Raw genomic sequence first — 15,570 nt, 5'->3', positions numbered from 1 at the left:
TATGTGTGTTTTCATGTTATATGTTGTGATTATGCTATGAAAACTTGTTAAAACTTCATAAAAACTCGAGATCTACTAAAGTTTGGTGATGTTTGTAAACTAAATCATCATAAGCAACTTACTATGAAGTTGAAAGGATTAAACATGTCAAGGAACACTAGAAAACTAAACAAAACCATATAAGGGGCCATATTTGACAAATAAATAAAAAGTAAAGCCTTTTTGACAACTCACGGTTTTGAGAGGACCAAAAAAGTTATTTAAAGGGGCCAAAAATGTAAATTTTTACAAAATAGGCTTCTATTTGGGCCTTCACGGTTTTAATGGGCTTAACTTGTCAATTTTCACAAAAATTGGTCTTATTTAGAAACACACAGTTTCATGGGCCTAAAAAGGTAATTATTGACTTTTTATGGATTAAATTGTCATTTTAAACAAACATGGGCCAAAAATGTAAATTTTCGGTCAAATGGGCTCAAAATGTCATTTCCATTAAATTTGGGCCGAAAATGTTATTTCTATCAAAAGTGGGCTGAAAATGTCATTTTATACAAAAATGAGCCCTTAAAAGTAAACTTTTGGTCTTAATGGGACTAAAGTGTCATTTTTACCAAAAATGTGCCTTAATTGTAAATTTTCGGCTTAATGGGCCAAGAATGTCATTTTTACAAAAAGTGGGCCTCTTATGTCATTTTGATAAATAATTGAGCTAAAACAAGCAATATAATAACCAACAGGCTAATTACGTCATTCTCACTTTTATTGGGCCTTGTTTACCCATTTTCATGTTATTGGGCCTTCGTGGTCCATTTACATGTTTATTGGGCCTGATACATTCATTACATGTTTATTAGGCCTTAGTGACCAATTTACAGGCTTGATAGGTCCTGTATACTCTTTACATGTTTATTGGGCTTCGTGACCCATTTACATGCTCGACGGACCTTGTATACACAATACATGTTTATTGGGCTTAGTGGCCCATTTACAGGCTTGATAGGTCCTGTATACTCTTTACATGTTTAGTGGGCTTAGTGACCCATGTACATGCTCGACGGACCTTGTATACACAATTCATGCTTATTAGGTCTCATTCATTCATATACATACACATTGAGCCTTGTAACCTAAATACATACATGGAAACATTATTTAAAACATTAAATAGTGTGTTACACTGTTCGCATAAATTTAGTTAAAGGTTCTTGTGAGACGTTCTTTCATTCGTACCTACCTAGTGTACAACCTTAAGTCATGTAGTTATAACCAGAGTCTCCTGGAGGGAGAGCGAGAGTTTGTGTATAGATCTATACGGGGTTGACTGCCCCGCACCTGAGCTGTTCGCTACAGCTAGACCAGGCCAATCTAGGGTGACAAATGTCTTACCTTCAACAAGTCGACGCCTGAAAAACGTCATGACAGGCAGATCAGTCATATCAAGCATGATTATAACGACTCACATAGAGATTAACTCCACTGTAAATTTACGGAATACATATACATTTCTGCTATTGCAAAATCATACAAATACCATTTTTCGGTCTTAGGGTTTTAAGACTACAACACTTTTACAAGCAGAAAATATCGGATTTTCTGGGAAAATACATTATACATTACAATTTACATATAACAGAAAATATTGGATTTTCTGGTATACACTCCTTATACATTTTCAAAACGAAAACACACATGCTTTAATACAATATTTGATACAAAAATTTCAAACCATTTTTATAGAAAATATCGGATTTTCTGGTGTTTACAAAGTGATACAAAAATTTTCATACAAACATGCTTATGAACTCACCAACATTATATATGTTGACGTTTTCAAAATAACTTGTATTTTCAGGGAATCGTTAAGCGGGTTGGTCACCAAGAACACATGGATTTCGTTGTATTTTTGTTATCATCATACACTTATTATTTTGGAATGTAATTTATAATCCAACACACTTATGTAAACAATGATGGTTGTATTATTGTATGTGTGATGATGATGTTGTTTTGTTTCAATTATATACACTGTGATGACATTACAAGATGAAGTCACCCAACCCCCGGAAGTTTCCGCCATTCTGGTTCGGGGGTGTGACAGATTGGTATCAGAGCAATGTTTATAGTGAACTTACATATCTAATCATACAAGATATGCAACTATAAATACATTGGGACTAAAATACTCTGAAAGAAAATAAAATACATACCTATGTGTGTATTATTACAATAACAATAAAAGTTTTTGGAGGAATTGAACATTGTGGTTAAACCCGGACAGTTATCTGTCGTATTGGGAATAAATATAGTCTGATCAACTATATTTATTCAAAATACGACCAAGATGTGCTTGGGAGTGATCGTGGTGGGCAATGAATCTAAAAACTTACAAACTCTAAATCCAAAAAGTTTTAAGAAACTCAAACATAAGCAATTAAAATACTGTAGGAGCATTTTGGGATATCATATAACCGTCACACATACACTTTCTACATGCTTCTAACACCTCCATGTTCACAAAGGGAACCTGGCTGAATATCACCATGAAGACCCCTATTAACTTGCCGTAGTAACCAACAAATGGATCGAGGAAGAACCAGGAGAGGTTCATGAATAAAACCTAGAAGTGGATCCTGAAGAGTATCTGCAGATGGACTATGAGGGAGACGATTCCGATGAGGAGTCAGACGAGGATGAAGGCGCCAGAGGAATCCTTAGCGAACCTTACTATAACATCCCAAATTCCAAAAGTATTATTGAAGGGCTTAAAGTGTAAATTAAGGAAAGAGACTCGACGAGTAGGCCCGCTTACTCGCCGAGTCGGAGCGGGATTCTGTCGCGGTTTAAGTGGCCAACTCGCCGAGTCGGCGGCTGGGACTCGACGAGTTGGTGCTGAAGAGAGAAAAACCCTAATCCCGGGGGTTGTGCCCTATATAAAGAACATTATATCCCTCCCTCAACCTCTTTACTACCCTTTTGAGATCCAGAAACCCTAAATCGTGAGTGAGAGCCCTTGGAAGCAAATTGGAGCCTAGATAAGTGGTTTTGGTGAAGAGATCTTGAAGATCAAGAAGCTTGGATCAAGGGGATTTGCAGAGATTTGGATTATTCCTCAGTGGGAGGTCGTCCTTGAGGTAATAAGCTGCTGTTTTGGCTCTATTGCAATTAGATCTATCCTATGTGTGAGATTTGGGGCATTTTTGGTATGATTGAGAGTTATTTCGAGGTTGGAGTTTAGATCTGAGGTTGCTACCTCAGATCTAGGCTTGTAATGGTCCAGAATGTCATAAAGCTTATGTCAATGAGTTGTTGGTGATGCCCCTTTGTCATAAACCCTAGCCCTAGAGTGTTTTGGACCTATAGCTCCTTGGTTTCACATAAAGTTTGCCACTTTACGTGGGGGTTAGACTGTAGAAGAGTGAATCTATGGATTGGAGCCCCTGCATGGCTCGAAAAGCCACTATATGGATTGAGAACTGGAGAGACTCGGCGAGTCACATGGGTGTACTCGGCGAGTTGTATGAACATGAGCATGGACTCGGCGAGTTGGAAGAACAACGCGGCGAGTCTGTTGAAGATTGCCTTGGACTCGGCGAGTCTGTTGAAGATTGCCTTGGACTCGGCGAGTCTATTCTTGGACTCGGCGAGTCTGGTCGCAGAACCCCAATCTCTTCTGGTTAACCTCGAAGCAGTGAGTCGGGAGGTGACTCTTTGAGTTGAGTAGGATGGGACTCAGATATCGTTGGACTCGACGAGTCTTGGGGTGACTCGGCGAGTTGAGTCGTGTTCTAAGAGTTTTCAGAGTATAAGGACTCGACGAGTCAACAGGTTGACTCGGCCAGTAGAGTCAGTCAGGAAGGATGACTTTGGCCAGGACTTTGACTTTGACCCCCGAGGGTATTATGGTAAATTGGTTATTTATGTCAATGGTCCATTGATGGCAATAGGTGTTGGAGTTTGGAGCAGTGCTTCGGGTGTGTACCTTCGTGGTTCGGTTTTTCGTTTCAGATGAGTTATCCTCACTGTACTCAAGGGTCTAAGGCACCAAGGTCGGCCCTTTGAATTGTGGTTTAGAGCTTGTTATGTTTTGTGATGATATGCTTGCTAGTATCCTGGTAGACAGGATAATGATATGAGGATATGCTTTGTTAGCTTAGTATCCTAGAGGATAGGATAGCTAAGTGATGGCTAGTTCTGTTGGATCAGCACCTTGGTAGTTGGGTAGTGGTTATGAGTATAGACCTGTAGTTGGTCTTGCCTTATGTACGTTGGTAGGAGGTTACCCGTGGGATATGCATGTTGAGTGGTATCAGAGGGTATTCCATCCCGGTAGGATGATAGGGCCCTAGTATGTTGATTCAGTAGAATGTTATGTGGTTGCCTGTTATGTATACATGTTGCTAGTATAGGGGCATTCCAACCCGATGGTTGTGGGCCAGGAGTATTCCATCCAGATAGGATGATTGGACTCATAGTAGGTTGGCATTCCAACTCGATGGTTGAGGGGCCTGGGGTATTCCATCCTGAGGGATGATTGGACCCATGGTAGTTGTTATTCTATGATAGGAGGTGGGGCATTCCAACCCGATGGTTGTGGGCCAGGAGTATTCCATCCAGGTAGGATGATTGGACTCATAGTAGATTGGCATTCCAACCCGATGGTTGAGGGGCCTGGGGTATTCCATCTTGCGAGATGATTAGACCCATAGTAGTTGTAGTTGTATGTATAGGTGTATGGGCATTCCAACCTGATGGTTGTGGGCCGAGAGTATTCCATCCCGGTAGGATGATTGGGCTCGTAGTATGTTGGCATTCCAACCCGAAGGTTGAGGGCCAGGGGTATTCCAACCAGAAGGTTGATTGGACCCATAGCATGTTGTTCTTTGTTGTATGTATGTTTATGTATGTATGGGTACTTTGGGGGAACTCACTAAGCTTTCGGGCTTACAGTTGCAGTTTATTGTTTCAGGTACTTCAGGAGATCGTGGCAAGGCGAAGGCGTGATCGTACCGCTCCTCATGTTTTATGATTTATGCGATGTGGTTCTGGGGATACTCTGATGTTTACACTATTTTGAAAACAAGATGTATGAACTTAATGGTTTTGAAATGAAATAAAATGTTTTAAATTGGTTCGATTTTTATGGTCGTTACAAGTTGGTATCAGAGGGTGAGGTGTGCTCTGAACCTGTTAAGGCTCGGAGCGAAGGATTGGTGAAGGTTGACCACGGGATCATATTCTGATGTGCAGAGGGTCGCGGTTACTTGGGATCAGTTCCGAGACATGTTCAGTACTCGTTATGTTCCGCGGGTGGAGCGGGTAAGAATGGCTCAGGAGCTTTTGGAGCTGAAGCAGGACTCTGAGTCAGTGACGGAGATCACCAAGATGTTTACGGAGAGGGCGATGTTTTGCCCTGAGTTTGCATCCGAACAGGCTCAGATGACCCGATATCTGAGCATGCTCAAGACGAACATCAGGCAGTTCGTATCCACGCAGAGGTGTAGTACCTTGTTGGAGTTGCAGGAGGCCGCTAGGGGGCACGAGTTAGAGATTGAGCTCCAGTTGAGAGAGCAGAGGCAGGCCCCGATGCAGTCGCAGCCTGCACCGAAGCGGTTGAGGGCCGCTGATTATCGTCAGGGAGGTCAGAGGAGTCGCACTTGCGGGAAGTGCGGCAAGGTGCACGAGGGAAGTTGTCGTTCTTCTTCGGGGTGCCACAAGTGTGGCAAGGAGGGCCACTTAGCCAGGGATTGCAGTCAGTCGGCTCCAGCTACAGGAGTCCGACTTTGTTATCATTGTGATCAGGTGGGCCATATGAAGGCCCAGTGTCCTCTGCTGGCTGCCAGGTCAGTGCAGGCCCCAGCGCCAGCCAATTTGAGACTTACTGACGGGAGTCAGGGTCGAGCAGAGCCTCTGAAGGCTCTAGGGCGTGCTTATCAGCTTGTGACCGAGGAGATCAGGTCAGCGCCAGAGGTGTCAGCCGGTATGTTTTTCCTGCCTTATCTTGTTTATGTTATGATTATGAGATGTTGTTTCTTGCATGAGATATTAAGTGTTGTATATGTTAGTGAAGAGTTGGTATTGAGGGTTTTTAGAGGGATAGTATCTGATGATGAATTCGTGAGAAAGGAAGGTCATGATTCGGGAAATTTGAAACTTTCAGCAGGAACTCAGGTTCCTTGAAGATTGGTGTATTAGTTAGGTTCGTTTGAGTAGCATGCCAGCTTCACCGCCTGTGAATAGTAGCTAGTGCTCTAAGTGGGGGAGAATTGGAAATTCTCGGGTGAGCCGCTGGTTGTAGAAGGTTGCATGACGCGGTTTGAATGTTGGTTATTGGAGTGGTGCATCGAGGCGGTTCAGTTATAGTAACGACTTTGCATGTATCGTGGATCTTTGATCAAGTAGTGAGGATGCTGCTACGTGATAGCGGCTAGTGGGGTTATCCCCGAATGGTGGAAATGTTGAGGGAATGCGGCAGGCTATGTTTGGATTGCTGGTTATGCGATCAGTCTCTGAGTACGTATGCATGTTATGAGTTAGCGGTGTGCGCCGCTAAGGGGTGATGTATAGTGAGGTTCTGTCTTTGTGGCAATGTTGGATGATGCGTAGGCATGTTTTCAGTCTCCTTGGAAGAGGAGGAGGATAGTAGTTCCAGATTGGAGATTTGGTCAGAGAAAGGTGAGATAGCAGGATAACAGAATCGGGAGAAGTCTGGACCGGTGCTGAGGATTGTGTGAGGATATTCCAGTCGAAGGTCGAGGACCTAGAGATCGCGGTAAGGAGATGTGAGTGGGTTACACTCAGATGTGTCGAATCGAGGGGTTCGAGGGTGACGCAAGGACAAGGTCCTTGGTTCCGAGTATGGTTGTAGGTTTGAGTTATGTATGTGGAGGTATTCCAATCTAGGGTATTCCATCATGAGGATGACCGGACCCTATGATTGATTGGACCTGGTGTGTTTGGTATTCCAACCCGAGGGTTTATTGGGCGAAACATACATGAGGATGTGAGGGTATACCATCCCAGGGATGTCTGGACCCATTATAGGCGTGCCTGGTATTCCAGCCCGAGGCTGATTGGGCCAGGTACGAGTGGTTGCGCGTTATAGTTAGTTGATTTTGGGACCTGAAGGATGCAGTATCCTGTCAGCGCGTAAGGGATAGATTCATAGGGGGAACAAGATTCGTTCCAGGTTGCAAGTTATCTGGCTTATCGCCAATTTTGGGCGAAGGAAAATGGATTAGTGTCTCAGCAGAGCTCAGTGGGAGATTGTGGTATCTAGCGTTCGCAGGGCGCGGAAGTGCGTCCCTGATATGAAGGGATAGTATCATCGGGTGATACGTGGTTGATATGTGGTGCTATTGATTTGAAAGGCCGATGGTCGGCTTGGAGTAGTGGCAAGGATGCCACGTGAGAAGAAGTCATTGTAAGAGAGATGTAGTAGTAGGGTTTGCAAGAACCTGAGTTATTTGAGATATCGGAGTCTGTAGTGCAAGGGGTTTGTTCGGAAGCGTATGCTGCAGTAGGCTTCGAGGACGAAGCCTAATTTAAGTGGGGGAGAGTTGTAACATCCCAAATTCCAAAAGTATTATTGAAGGGCTTAAAGTGTAAATTAAGGAAAGGGACTCGACGAGTAGGCCCGCTTACTCGCCGAGTCGGAGCGGGATTCTGTCACGGTTTAAGTGGCCAACTCACCGATTCGGCGGCTGGGACTCGACGAGTTGGTGCTGAAGAGAGAAAAACCCTAATCCCGGGGGTTGTGCCCTATATAAAGAACATTATATCCCTCCCTCAGCCTCTTTACTACCCTTTTGAGATCCAGAAACCCTAAATCGTGAGTGGGAGCCCTTGGCGAGCAAATTGGAGCCTATATAAGTGGTTTTGGTGAAGAGATATTGAAGATCAAGAAGCTTGGATCAAGGGGATTTGCAAAGATTTGGATTATTCCTCAGTGGGAGGTCGTCCTTGAGGTAATAAGCTGCTGTTTTGGCTCTATTGCAATTAGATCTATCCTATGTGTGAGATTTGGGGCATTTTTGGTATGATTGAGAGTTATTTCGAGGTTGGAGTTTAGATCTGAGGTTGCTACCTCAGATCTAGGCTTGTAATGGTCCAGAATGTCATAAAGCATATGTCAATGAGTTGTTGGTGATGCCCCTTTGTCATAAACCCTAGCCCTAGAGTGTTTTGGGCCTATAGCTCCTTGGTTTCACGTAAAGTTTGCCACTTTACGTGGGGGTTAGACTGTAGAAGAGCGGATCTATGGATTGGAGCCCCTGCATGGCTCGAAAAGCCACTGTATGGATTGAGAACTGGAGAGACTCGGCGAGTCACATGGGTGTACTCGGCGAGTTGTATGAACATGAGCATGGACTCGGCGAGTTGGAAGAACAACGCAGCGAGTCTGTTGAAGATGGCCTTGGACTCGGCGAGTCTGGTCGCAGAACCCCAATCTCTTCTGGTTAACCTCGAAGCAGTGAGTCGGGAGGTGACTCTGTGAGTTGAGTAGGATGGGACTCGGAGATCGTTGGACTCGACGAGTCTTGGGGTGACTCGGCGAGTTGAGTCGTGTTCTAAGAGTTTTCAGAGTATAAGGACTCGACGAGTCAACGGGTTGACTCGGCGAGTAGATTCAGTCAGGAAGGATGACTTTGGCCAGGACTTTGACTTTGACCCCCGAGGGTATTATGGTAAATTGGTTATTTATGTCAATGGTCCATTGATGGCAATAGGTGTTTGAGTTTGGAGCAGTGCTTCGGGTGTGTACCTTCGTGGTTCGGTTTTTCGTTTCAGGTGAGTTATCCTCACTGTACTCAAGGGTCTAAGGCACCAAGTACGGCCCTTTGAATTGTGGTTTAGAGCTTGTTATGTTTTGTGATGATATGCTTGCTAGTATCCTGGTAGACAGGATAATGATATGAGGATATGCTTTGTTAGCTTAGTATCCTAGAGGATAGGATAGCTAAGTGATGGCTAGTTCTGTTGGATCAGCACCCTGGTAGTTGGGTAGTGGTTATGAGTATAGACCTGTAGTTGGTCTTGCCTTATGTACGCTGGTAGGAGGTTACCCATGGGATATGCATGTTGAGTCGTAGCAGAGGGTATTCCATCCCGGTAGGATGATAGGGCCCTAGTATGTTGATTCTGTAGAATGTTATGTGGTTGCCTGTTATGTATACATGTTGCTAGTATAGGGGGATTCCAACCCGATGGTTGTGGGCTAGGAGTATTCCACCCAGATAGGATGATTGGACTCATAGTAGGTTGGCATTCCAACCCGATGGTTGAGGGGCCTGGGGTATTCCATCCTGAGGGACGATTGGACCCATGGTAGTTGTTATTGTATGATAGGAGGTGGGACATTCCAACCCGATGGTTGTGGGCCAGGAGTATTCCATCTAGGTAGGATGATTGGACTCATAGTAGATTGGCATTCCAACCCGATGGTTGAGGGGCCTGGGGTATTCCATCTTGCGAGATGATTGGACCCATAGTAGTTGTAGTTGTATGTATAGGTGTATGGGCATTCCAACCTGATGGTTGTGGGCCGAGAGTATTCCATCCTGGTAGGATGATTGGGCTCGTAGTATGTTGGCATTCCAACCCGAAGGTTGAGGGCCAGGGGTATTCCAACCAGAAGGTTGATTGGACCCATAGCATGTTGTTCTTTGTTGTATGTATGTTTATGTGTGTATGGGTACTTTGGGGGAACTCACTAAGCTTTCGGGCTTACAGTTGCAGTTTATTGTTTCAGGTACTTCAGGAGATCGTGGCAAGGCGAAGGCGTGATCGTACCGCTCCTCATGTTTTATGATTTATGTGATGTGGTTCTGGGGATACTCTGATGTATAAACTATTTTGAAAACAAGATGTATGAACTTAATGGTTTTGAAATGAAATAAAATGTTTTAAATTGGTTCGAGTTTTATGGTCGTTACACTTACCCATCGGGAGCAATACTAATCCATCCCGCAGAGCAGGAGGACCCCCCCCCCCCCCCCCCGACGTCTACATTCCTTAGAGGAGGAAGTGATCACCCTAAGGCAACAACTCATTAAGGCTATGGCTAGGGCAGCTTTAGTAGAACAGAGAACGGAAGAGGCCACTCGTGAAATGAGCAAAAGGGTTGGGCGCCTGGTGCGCCACTTTGGCATATGAGAGTCACTACACTACATGCACTACGTCTTAGGTTTATTATGTCTTTGTTACAACTAGTAGTTGTAAATCAAGAGAGGTGCGCCCTCCAAGAATCCATGTAATCCAGATTCACTAATTGTATTGATAGCCATATTTTATTATGGTAAACTTAGCGTTCATACAATGCCCATTTCTACTCTTACCACAAATACATCATAAGGATGTAGGTCGAAGCATTTAGAATCATACAACCACACGTGAAATTTATATGCGAATATAAATAGATGAATACAACTAGAACTGACCTTGGTTACTCACACGCTCATTTTTCCTCATGCAACAGAATTATGTCCTCCCATGGAAACAACCAGCCAACCGGCGAAACAACGATCCTACGAATAGAATTCGTTACCTTCCAAGCCGCAGTGACAGCTGCTGTGACAGCTTTCATGGCACAACTCAACAACACTAAGGGAAATGAAAAAGAAAAAGGTGTCAACAACTCCAAGCGTAGTAATAACCAAGGGAACCAACGAGGGGTTGCCGACAGGAACACCCCCGACCACAAACCTAAGAGCAAGAAAAGAAAGTCTCGAAAAGAGAGAAAGGATAAAACAACACGAGAGCCCTCGAAGAGACAACAGACTGTTGCGGTTCATGCTGCCATAACACCTGCCTCACCGACATCGGTTCGTCGATACGTAGGAACCCTCCCAAAGTGTAACAAGTGTAATTTTCATCACTATGGAGCCTGCCGAAAGTTACACTGTAAGAATTGCAATAGGAAGGGGCACCCTACCCGTTCCTGCAGGGCATCAGCACGACCAATCCCCCAGACCCCCAATATCAGAAGGAGCCTGACCTGTTACGAGTGTAATGAATCTGGACACTTCAGGAGGGACTGTCCAATAACAAGAAACTCTAGAAGGGAAGGTAGAGTGCTGACAATGACTACAGGAGAGACCCTCCCGGAATCACCTATGAACAGCGGTACGTTTTCCCAATAAAGATATTCAAAGTCTTTAGTCAACAATTATAGATTACTCTATTGTCCGAATGAGACATAACATTCGTATAAAAACCAAGGGTCTTTGTAGATGAGCCACGATGGCTTAGTGCATATATTAGGGTCATATATAATTGAGGTTCTAAAGGTTTAGAGTGCGTGATTCAGTTCTATTTTCTGCTCCTTGTGTGGTTGTGGATTTAGGATAGAGGCCCTCCGTCGACAGTTTTCCATTCTTAACTATACATGATTCATACCCGCCAAGCGATTATAGAGAGGCCTGGTGAGGACCATGGTATCAAATTTCATCGCTAATAATCGGAACACTCATACTACTAGTACTCACTAAACATGGTACAAAAACGTTCGCAGTAGTGATAACAAGGACGAAACCGGGAACATTACAAATGTGTACATGGAACCGACTCTCATTCTGAACAACCATCCCTTCCAAATCAATCCAACATCTATTACAACAAACTCTAAGGAGCCCAACAGCCTCACTTGACAGGGGCTGGCTTGATCCTCACTATACAAATTTCATGTAGAGACCCTACGCCTTAACCAATCGACTAACGAAATCCTCACAACTTATAAGGACAGATCCCCAAATCATCCCTAGCATCTAGACTCCTAAGTACCTATGTAAGAAATACCACGCTCGTTCCGAGCCCACAATAGAGATAAGGAACAAGAAGCAAAGGACATCGAGGGTAACCTAGAGATTTATAATCTTTCCGAAGTGGATTCCAGAAGTCCTTTCGGAAATGTTACCTATACGTGGCAAGTCGAGTTCAGAAATTGACTCAACTCATGAAGCTATTTCCATGGCCAGACCACCAAGGACACTTAGTGCTAGCAAAAACACTGAAGGTATTCGGTCAATGGAATGACCCAGTGAGTATGAGAGTTATCAAACCAAGACTTGAACCTTAGAGAACGCCTATCCAACTCATAAAGAGGAAAGGCTAAGTTTCAATAATACCGCTGACTACTAAGAATCAAACAAACCCATCCTCAAGCATCGATATCCCCTATCCCGAATCGAAGACTTACTCGACCTTCCCTCCGAAACAAGCAAAGATCAACATCCCACTAGTTCAGAATCCCGCAGTAAGAAACTCCCATGGAAATCTAAAAAGTATGAGGCCAACTACATCACGCGACCTTAACCCTAGCGATAATAGTGTGCACCTTAGTGTTTAGAGGCACTAATTTTGGGGCGTCAAGTACACAATCCTCATTAACCGTGACCATCAATTCACCTCACCATATAGGACGCGAAGGAAGAATACCTCTGTGTTGGGCTAAGATGACCAACACCCAACTAGCCAGAGGGCAAACACCGAACAACACTCTCACAGGCCATGAGATCATTCAGGAAACGACGAAGAAAATAGTTCAAATCAAGGCACGACTCCAAACATCGCGAGACCGACAAAAGAGTTATGCTGATAAACGGCGAAAGCCTATAGAATTTCAAGTCAGAGATCGAGTGCTATTGAAGGTATCACCCTGGAAAGGGATGATCCGATTTGGGAAGCGGGGAAAACTAAATCCATGATACATCGGACCCTTCGAGATTCTTGCCCGGATCGGTCCGGTGGCTTATAAGCTGCAGCTACCTGCGGAGCTTAGCAACATACACCATGTGTTCCACGTGTCGAATCTGGAAAAGTGCTTATCAAGTGAAACCCTCGTCGTTCCCCTGGATTAGATCGAGATAAACGAGAATCTTCTATTCGCCGAAGAGCCGGTGGACATAATCGACATGGAAGTGAAGCATACAAAACAAAGCCGCATTCCGATTGTGAAGGTTCGATGGAACGCTAAGCGCAGACCGGAAGTCAAATGGGAACGCGAAGATCAAATGATGCAAAAGTACCCTCACCTTTTCTCTAGCTCTTAAGATCAACATTCAAAAGAATTTCGGGACGAAATTCCCTCTAACGGGGGGATAATGTCACAACTAGCATTTTAGGGATAAGAAACCTCATTTGGGCCCTAGTTGGACCCATATTCACTATGTAATATATTTTTGGGCCATAAGACTCATCATGGGCCTTATTGGGCCGAAAACTTACTCATTAGACCACATTGGGCCAAAAACCCATTTCTTTTACCATTTTGGGCCGTAGGCACATGTGTGGGCCCAATGGGCCAAAAAACTTCTTGTTGGGTTATACAATCTCGATTGCACATCAAACACGAGCCCAACATCTACTTCTTTTTCCCAACACCCTAAATCCGATCGGCCCATTAAGAAATAAAAAAAAAGGTGGTAGTAATTTAAATGGTGACACCTCACTATTTCCTCACATACAAACATGCATTATATAACATGTATCCATGCAACTAACATTAACCACCATGTAATTACCAGCTAAATCTCTCTCCTCTCCTTCTCTATTTAAGGCCGAGAACACCACCACCACCTTCACTTCATCTCATTTTCATCTCTCATCCCTCTCTAAAACACCAAGAAACTCCCTTCCTTCTTTCTTTAAAATCATGTGATGTTTGTGTGTTCAAGGCTTTGTCTTCAAGACTCCTTAAGTTGGTAAGTTTATATCATCATCCAAGTTTCACTTTCTTCTTATACTAAGATTTATCCCTCATAATCCCCTCATTTTTGTGTATATGCTCCTAAAACCATCTAAGTTTCGAAACTCTTTCCAAAGGAGCACTCAAGGTCGAAAACCACCATTCTTCCTCTTCAAAATCGTTCAAACCCCAAGGTGAGTTCATATCCCCTTGTTTTTGGTTTTTACTATATTTTGGGGGAGGATACAAGTTGCTTTTGTGCTAGATCTATGTATTTATGCATGTATATGTGTGTTTTCATGTTATATGTTGTGATTATGCTATGAAAACATGTTAAAACTTCATAAAAACTCGAGATCTACTAAAGTTTGGTGATGCTTGTAAACTAAATCATCATAAGCAACTTACTATGAAGTTGAAAGGATTAAACATGTTAAGGAACACTAGAAAACTAAACAAAACCGTATAAGGGGCCATATTTGACAAATAAACAAAAAGTAAAGCCTTTTTGACAACTCACGGTTTTGAGAGGACCAAAAGAGTTATTTTTAGATAAAAATGGATCTTTATGCTATCCACGGTTTTAAAGGGGCCAAAAATGTAAATTTTTACAAAATGGGCTTCTATTTGGGCCTTCACGAGTTTAATGGGCTAAACTTGTCAATTTTTATAAAAATGGGTCTTATTTAGAAACTCACGGTTTCATGGGCCTAAAAAGGTAATTATTGACTTTTTATGGATTAAATTGTCATTTTAAACAAACATGGGCCAAAAATGTAAATTTTCGGTCAAATGGGCTGAAAATGTCATTTCCATTAAATTTGGGCCAAAAATGTTATTTTTATCAAAAGTGGGCTGAAAATGTCATTTTATACAAAAATGAGCCCTTAAAAGTATATTTTGGTCTTAATGGGCCTAAAGTGTCATTTTTACCAAAAATGAGCCTTAATTGTAAATTTTCTGCTTAATGGGCCAAGAATGTCATTTTTACAAAAAGTAGGCCTCTTATGTCATTTTGGTAAATAATTGAGCTAAAACAAGCAATATAATAATAAACGGGCTAATTATGTCATTCACACTTTTATTGGGCCTTGTTTACCCATTTTCATGTTATTGGGCATTCGTGGTCAATTTACATGTTTATTAGGCCTGATACATTCATTACATGTTTATTGGGCCTTAGTGACCCATTTACATGCTTGATAGGTCCTGTATACTCTTTACATGTTTATTGGTTTACATGCTCGACGGACCTTGTATACACAGTACATGTTTATTGGGCTTAGTGACCCATTTACAGGGTTGATAAGTCCTGTATACTCCTTACATGTTTATTGGGCTTAGTGACCCATTTACATGCTCGACGAACCTTGTATACACAATTCATGCTTATTGGGCCTCATTCATTCATATACATACATATTGGGTCATGTAACCTAAATACATACATGGAAACATCATTTAAAAAATTAAATAGTGTGTTACACTGTTCGCATAAATTTAGTTAAGGTTCTTGTGAGACGTTCTTTCATTCGTACCTACCTAGTGTACAACCTTAAGTCCTGTAGTTATAACCTGAGTCTCCTGGAGGGAGAGCGAGAGTTTGTGTATAGATCTATACGGGGTTGACAGCCCCGCACCTGAGCTGTTCGCTACAGCTAGACCAGGCCAATCTAGGGTGACAAATGTCTTACCTTAAACAAGTCGACGCCTGAAAAACGTCATGACAGGCAGATCAATCATATCAAGCATGATTATAACGACTCACATAGAGATTACGTCCACTGTAAATTTACAGAATACATATACATTTCTACTATTGCAAAATCATACAAACACCATTTTTCGGTCTTAGGCTTTTAAGACTACAACACTTTTACAAGCAGAAA

At 42.9% G+C, this 15,570-nt stretch overlaps 1 pseudogene; it reads left to right on the top strand.

Annotated features, from left to right (window-relative positions):
- The first annotated feature begins 10,478 nt into the window (after nucleotides 1-10,478).
- The window catches only part of LOC145139849 (mitogen-activated protein kinase 7 pseudogene), a 69,250-nt pseudogene continuing 64,158 nt past the window's right edge, over nucleotides 10,479-15,570 (top strand).

This window comes from Lactuca virosa, chromosome 9, assembly GCF_052849685.1.
Source record: "Lactuca virosa cultivar CGN04683 chromosome 9, Lactuca_virosa_CGN04683_v6, whole genome shotgun sequence".
Taxonomy (NCBI): Eukaryota; Viridiplantae; Streptophyta; class Magnoliopsida; order Asterales; family Asteraceae; genus Lactuca; species Lactuca virosa.
Note: the sequence above shows the minus strand (reverse complement) of the source record. Positions and strands in the feature narration are given on the sequence as shown.